Raw genomic sequence first — 7,387 nt, 5'->3', positions numbered from 1 at the left:
AAAGAGACAGAGAAAGAACCTAGGTCTCTGACTCCCAGGCCCAGGAGCTCGCCACCATCCCGGGCCCCTCATCAGCTGGACAGGTGTCAGGGAATTTGAGTCTAGCAATGCAGGTATTCCAATCGCCACCCGACAGCTATGTATTTTTTTTTCCTTTTTGTTTTTTTTTACTGACCAGTAACGGGATTGCAACCCTCAGTGTCGCGCCCGTACCGGGGACCGGCAACGGGATCTCAACCCTTGGCACTGCGCCCGCACCGCGCTCAGCCAGTGAGTGGCAACCAGTCTTCACATGGGATCCGAACCCTCGGCGGGAGCGCCACTGCGCTCCCAAGCAGCGCACTCTCCAGTGCGCCACCGGGCCGGCCCCAAAGCTATGTTTTTAAAGTACTTATTTCTTATTGTTTCCTAATGCGGATGCCAATCTATGAGGGATAGTGCACCTTTTAAACAAAAATTCTGTCTGATATTCTATTCTCAGGGAACAGTCAGTAAACACATTTCTCCAAAACACCTGTCAATGACAGAAAAATGATTATCTATCAAGCTGACTTGGCACCAAAAAGAAAGGTTTGCATTATGCCTAATGGTCAATATCCTGGGGTTATTACAAAATCTGAAACTATGTTCTTCTCAAGGAAGAAAGACATTAAATCCAAGGACAGACGGCAAGGTAGCAGCAGATAACCAGGAGAACGTATGTGATATGAGCCCCAAGTGTCGAACAGGAGAAGGTGATGTTCCATTTGACAGGTCAGGAGGGAAAGTTAAAGTCATCAGGGTCATCATTCCACTGATGGCTGTGTGCAAACCCTCTCTGCTGCCCACTCACTCCAGAACAGCCACTGTGTGCAGAAGCCTTCAACCTGGCCTAGGCAGACCCGGCAGTGCCTTCACAAAGGCTGACAGCTTGACAGACAGATGGCTTGTGTATTGACAGCACAGACACCCAGCCCTGCCCCCTCACTGGTCGACCATCAGCACTTTCAGAAAGGATGCTGAGTATCTCTTAGAGGAAACAAAGGAAAGAAAAGGAGGAGGAACATCTTTCCCTGAGTTTGCTCTATTGAATCCCTACCCTTGCTTGCTTCCTTTCAATACCAGTTAGATTTAGGCTCTCCTGCTGGAATGACCTTGAACAAGGGCTGATTTATAACCTGCAGTCCAGTATGGGCTATTGATTGACCAGCCATCCATGACGGGTTCAGGCTTCAATTTCTTCCTGCCCTCTCCTAGCTGACCCAGGCATGCCCATGAAGCATGAACTTCATCAAGAACTTATGGCCCACATGACTGAGCTGTGTCCTCCCAGCTTGAGGCTCTTAATTCACCTCCCTGAGCCAGGAGCCCTCAAGATCCCAAGAGGCAGTCTGCATCTGACTCGTTCAGTTACAACCAATGGGTAGAAGACTGCAAACACATACTGGACAGTCAAACATTTGTTGAATGAATGAATGAATGGATGGATGGATATTCCTGTGACATTCAACTGTGAATCACTCCAGGAATCTTGAATTCTCCATCTCACAGTCTAACCAGAGCTGGATGGACTATCACCTCTCTGAACCCAGACTTTGTCTATACTTTATATGGCAGTTGCCACTCTGATGTATAAGTTATCTTTAACTCAGTAATCAGTTTGTTAGGGCAGAACTGTGCTTGATTCATCTTTATGTCACCATTCAACACATGTTCATTGAATACTAAAGAGTGTCCACAAGTCTTAGAGAATAAAGAAACAAATCAAATCCATGCTCTTTCCTCTAGTGTGGATGTTGGTTGGGGGTGGTGGTGAAGAGAAAGTGAGCACGGATTGAGGGGCATGGGAAGTGCTTGCAAGTGGATGGTATGTGGATAATCATAACAGTAGCTTGTGTTTGCTGAGTGCTTACTGTGTATCAAGTCCCTTACCAACTGCCTTACAGGCATCATCTCAATCCTTACAAGACCCCCATGAAATAACATTAATATTATGTCCATTTACAGATGAAAAAACCATCCAGGCTCAGAATGGTTAAGTAACTAGCAAGGCAAAAGAGCCAGGAAGACCTTTTTGATTCTAGAACCAATGTATTTCCTCTGCTCTTTCATCACACACATACATGCATGCACATGCACACGTGTGCACATTTTGGGCTGAATTTGTATTTTAGTGACAGTAACTTCTATATGTTTTGAAAAGCAGTCTCACACACGTATTAATAAAACATTACTTAACGTAGTACTAACCATTTTGTTGAGTGAACAGACTTTATAAAATACATCCAAAAGAGTAAATGTGTTCTTTTTACCATAGTTCCTACAAAGTCACTACTCTGGATTAGTCTTCTCTATCCCTGGGTTATAACTTCAGGAAAGTCTCAAAGCTGTGCAAGCCCTTTTTAATAATGAAAACAGTCTCAGTTCAATAGCTGAAACACCTAGTCCACGGTAATCATCAAAATGACATGCTTCCTTCACCTTAAGGATTCCCCTTAGGTCCAGTTCTGGTCTTCTTTGGGTTTGAAGCCTGAAGTGGGGCTATGGGTATAGATGGCTTTTTCCACCCTGCTTTTCCTATACCCTGCTTCCTGCCCAGGGTAAGAGGAAATTAGAAGAAAAAGACACAATTTATCATGGAAGGTACAATCATAATCTGGAGATGGACACCTTCTGAGTAGCAGATGTACAACTCTAGACTTTTGACTGTCTTTGTTATATTTTGTTTTAAAAAAAACTCCTGCTGAGACCACTAAGCACATACATCACTCTTGATATGAGCAAAGCCTCTACTCCCTAGAGCACCTAACAATTCTCTTCCAGAAACCCAGCCCACACAACTCTCCCCACTTTAAACATCCCCAGGCTATCTCCCCCTGCAGAGTCCACATTTGGGCCCTGGGAAGCATCCCCCTTTGTGGGAGGCTGTCCAGGGTTCATTTCCAAGAGCCTCTTTGCACTGGCACCAGGAGACCAGCAGCTTTAGTCTTCCTCAGGCAGAAATTAAACACCAGTCCCTAGGTTCCCTTGCTGTAGAGGCTCCTAACAGGCTCTCTGAATAGCCGCCTTGAATCTTCCTCATCTGCTTTGAGATAAGAAGAAAGGGAAACACCTCAGTACTCAAAAAACTCCCTCCTAGCCTCTGCAACCTTACCTGCTGCTGTGGCCCAGGTGGGGTGCCCCCCACCATGGAAGAAGCAGTTTCAGAACACTCTCCACAGGTCCTGCAAGGTGGTCTAGCACTCCCGTCTGCGGTCACAGCAGCTTGGCTTCTGTCCCGTTCAGGCCTCTGGGAAAATAAGCCAGGAGTCCCATTTCACCCTCCTGTTACAGGTTGGTGTGGGAGACTCCACCACCCGCAGACACATAGACTTAACTATTAGTAGCATCACCATCTCACTTCTGCAAGTTTCTGCTCTGGGAAGTAATGGGCATTTCCCTTTCCCTACTGCAGTGCAAATTCTTAGCATTTGCTCTCTGTCATGTTTCCACTGGTTGCAAAGGCCATCTTGGCACCCTGACCCTGGCTCCTCTGCCCCAGTAATATCAGGTTAAGAACCACCTCTGAGGGGCCCTGCAGGCAGGGCTGATAGTCTGCTGCTAGTCATCAGTGTGGTCCGTGCTTCCAAATACTCACTAGGCGGATGAGGTGGGTGTTACTCGATTGTGGCTCTGGAATCGAGAAGGTGGAGAGAAGTGAGAAAGGGAAAAACAGTGCAGGCAAGGCCAATACAGATGCCAGGAAAGTGTGAGAGGGTGACAGTGTGCACTATGACCTTAATAGCTCCTTTTCATCAACTGTTTATCTGCCAGACACTGCTCTGAGCACTCTACATGCGAGAACTCAGTTGATTCCCACAACACCTGTAGGAGGTCTGTGTTATTAGTTCCATTTTGCACATAAGAACGTTGAGGCCCAGAGAGCCTATCTGACCTGCTCAAAGTCACGCAGGGAGTAAGTGGAGAACAGGGAGTCTCTCCAGAACCTGTGCGTGGGAGCGCCTCATTCATCCGCCTCCTGTAGAGGAAGTGGTGGGAATTCAGAGGCGACTGTGAATTCCCCTTGTGCTGCAGAGGGTTTAGGATTACCTGCAGGGATTGGCAGACTATGGCCTGCTTTTGTACAGGCCATGAACTAAGAAAGGTTCTTAGTTTGCTCTGAGCAACAGAGACAGCATGAGTGCGTGGCTGCAAAGCCTGAGACATTTACGCTTTTTCCCTGTATGAAAAGTGTGCCAAGGGTCAGCCCCGTGGCGCACTCGGGAGAGTGCAGTGCTGGGAGCACAGCGACGCTCCCGCTATGGGTTCGGATCCTATATGGGACTGGCCGGTGCACTCACTGGCTGAGCGCGGTGTGGGTGACACCACACAAAGGGTTGTGATCCCCTTACCGGTCACGAAAAAGACAAAAAAAAAAAAAGTGTGCCAATCTGTGGCTGGGCGGTGGCTCTCACTGTATCGTCCTGAATTATTGGGATCTGCAAGGACCTCAGTGACCGCTAAAGAGCAGCAGAGGGTGGAGGCTGCCAAGGATTTCCTGGATTTCCCTGAATTTCCCTCTAAAAACCCCTAAACAGAATATTTCTGCATTTAAATAATTTACCTGGGTTCTGTACTAGTATTTTGTTTTATAAGGAGTCTACTACAAAAAGAAGGCTGCAAATGCATGGTGTGGGTTACAGGAAATCACTGGAGGTCTATACTTGGGGAACTGGACTAAAAGGCAGAAAGAAATAGAGTCTGATAATGATGTTCAAGATTAACTAGAGGAGAAGAAAACTCAAAATGAGGGGGAAAAGTTAGAAAACAATTTTGATAATCCTGGCATGAGATTTTGAGGGAGAAGACAAGAGTGAGGATGGGGGGGCAGTGGGGGGACACTACACAGGAAGAACTGATTGGCCTTAATAAATTACCACACGTGAATAAATGGAAATCTCAAGCATAATGCCAAGAGTTGATGTCCTGGCAGGGGAAGGATTCTATTGATGGCAGTACATAATATGAGAAGGAAGACATGGTTTGGATGAGAAGACATTGCAACGAACTTCTTCTATCTGTAGCTCTTGTAGGCCTCAGAAAAAGAACTTGATGGTTGTCTCTTTCACTGTCCCTCCTGAGGATCAAAGATCAATGAGAAGAGGGCCACAGAACACCGACCTTACTCTTTGTATGAGTCGGGGTTCTCCAGAGAGACAGAATCAATAGGATATGTCATCAATATATGAGAGGGATGGAGGGGAATTAGCTCACACGACTGTGAAAAGAAGTCCCACGACAGGCCATCTGCAAACTGGATGCCAGCGGCGTGGCTCAGTCCAAGTCCGAAGGCCTCAAACCAGGGAAGCCAATGGTGCCATTGGTATAAGTTCTGGAACCCAAAAGCTGAAGAGTCTCGAGCTCTGATGTCCAAGGACAGAAGAGTGTATCTGGGGCCAGCCCGGTGGCGCACTGCTACAGTGCGCCGCTTGGGAAGCGCGGCGGCGCTCCCGCCGAGGGTTCGGATCCCACATGCAGACCGGTTCCCGCTCACTGGCTGAGCGGGGTGTGGGAGCAACACCAAGGGTTGCGATCCCGTTGCCGGTCCCGGTCCAGTACCGGCGCGACACTGAGGGTTGCGATCTGTCGCCGGACACGGAAAAAGACAAAAAGGAAAAAAAAAAGAAGAGTGTATCCCAGCTCCAGCAGAAAGAGAAAGAGATTTGCCTTTTTTTCTCTGTTTTTTGGTTCTCTTGGGGCCCCCAGCAGACAGGATGGTTCCCACCCATATTGAGAGCAGATTTTTCCCCTCCAATCCACTCAGGCTCTCATGCTAATCTCTTCTGGAAACACCCTCATGGACACAACTGAAAACATAGCTTTACCAGGTTTCTCAGCATTCCTTCATCTAATCAAGTTGACACCTAGAATTAACCTTCACACTATTCAAACCCTATCAGCAAGGGGCAGTGAACCGACATCCCAGCACCAAGACGGCCAGCCATAATCACATTCTTTTAATTCTCTTTTTGAGGGGGAAAACCTGGGGTTTGGACTTTACAGCTTTCTTTTATCTCTTTTGTTTTTCTGTCTCAAGAGGTGTTTTATGAACAGATAATAACAGCAATGACAAGGAGATCAGATGTTTAATCTGCATAGCTGAAATTACATTCTGTGTGTTTTTATCCCCCCACCCCCACCCCCAGACCCCAAAACACAAAGAACCTTTCTCTTTCCTTCAGAGACAGTGAGAAGCTGCAATAGGTCCCTGGTACTGGATTAGACTTTCAGGAAAGAATACAAACCTCTAGTCAGAAGACTTTAATTCTCTGCCATTTCTTTTAGATCTGTGCCTGTGTCGGCAGGGTACTATTACAACAGGAGACTTTATTACATCTTATCCAACTGTTGGCAAGTTCTGAATCTTAAAGAGAGCTGTTTTGTAGTACAAAGATTAGAGTGCTCCACAGAATACTAAAAAGGGAAAGAGAAAAAACCAAGTCATCAAGAAAAGTTTTTAAAAACCCTCTCTGCATATGCTTATTTGAAGAGCCTGTATTATGCACTTGGAATTTACTTTAATTATTAACATTGAAAGAAAATGTTCCTTCTAAGCATAGAAACTCCAAAAGGTAAATAGTCACTAGCGTTCAGGTAACTTTTCCTAAAGTGCTGTCATAATAGTAGTTGCAGCAATGCAGCTATTCGGAGGTTTGGTTGTTGTTGTTTGTTTTGTTTCGTTTTTACTCAATAATTGCAAGGTATAAAGGAAAAAATCAATGAAGCTTCTACTTGGTTGGGACAAACTGTAACACAAACTATGGCTTGACCAAAGGTCACTCTGCCAGTCCTCAGAGAATGCTCTGCTCTCTGCAATCACCAACGACTAAGGAGCTGGCTTCTGAGGAAAGTCTAAAAGAAGGGTGTATGTGTGGCAGCTTGCTAAATGATTAGTATCTGAGACCTGCCAAGAATACCAACAGCAGGAGGAAAGGAATTGATTAGCGAGACCCAGAGGGAGAGGATGCAAAGAGCTGGTGGAAACTGCACAGAATCCAGCTGGATACATACACATGACCCTGGATGTCCTGCCAATGTCATGCGGTCCCGCAAAGCAGTCTCCATCGCTGGTGCAATTTAAACCTAAACTGAAGAACCCAGCAGCCCTCCTTCCCCAGAGACAAGACAATGACCTGCTAGTTATTTGCCATTTTTATTTCTTCACATCTGCAGCACTGGGTAGCTGGATTTAGACTTTCTGTTGTGAAACAATGGCTCAGAGGTCAGAGAAGCAGTCTCGGGTAACACTGACTTCTCGAAAGAGGTCATCATCAATTTTTAAGTTATGGGATTGTTATTTTTCCCTCTAGTTCATATTTGGCCAGGTTTTCTCACACTCCTTAAACATCCGTTTTCACCCAGGCTGTCC

This window comes from Galeopterus variegatus, unplaced genomic scaffold (genome assembly GCF_000696425.1).
Source record: "Galeopterus variegatus unplaced genomic scaffold, G_variegatus-3.0.2 Scaffold2673, whole genome shotgun sequence".
In the NCBI taxonomy this organism is placed as follows: Eukaryota; Metazoa; Chordata; class Mammalia; order Dermoptera; family Cynocephalidae; genus Galeopterus; species Galeopterus variegatus.
The sequence above is the reverse complement of the archived record's forward strand: the minus strand, read 5'-3'. Positions refer to the sequence as shown.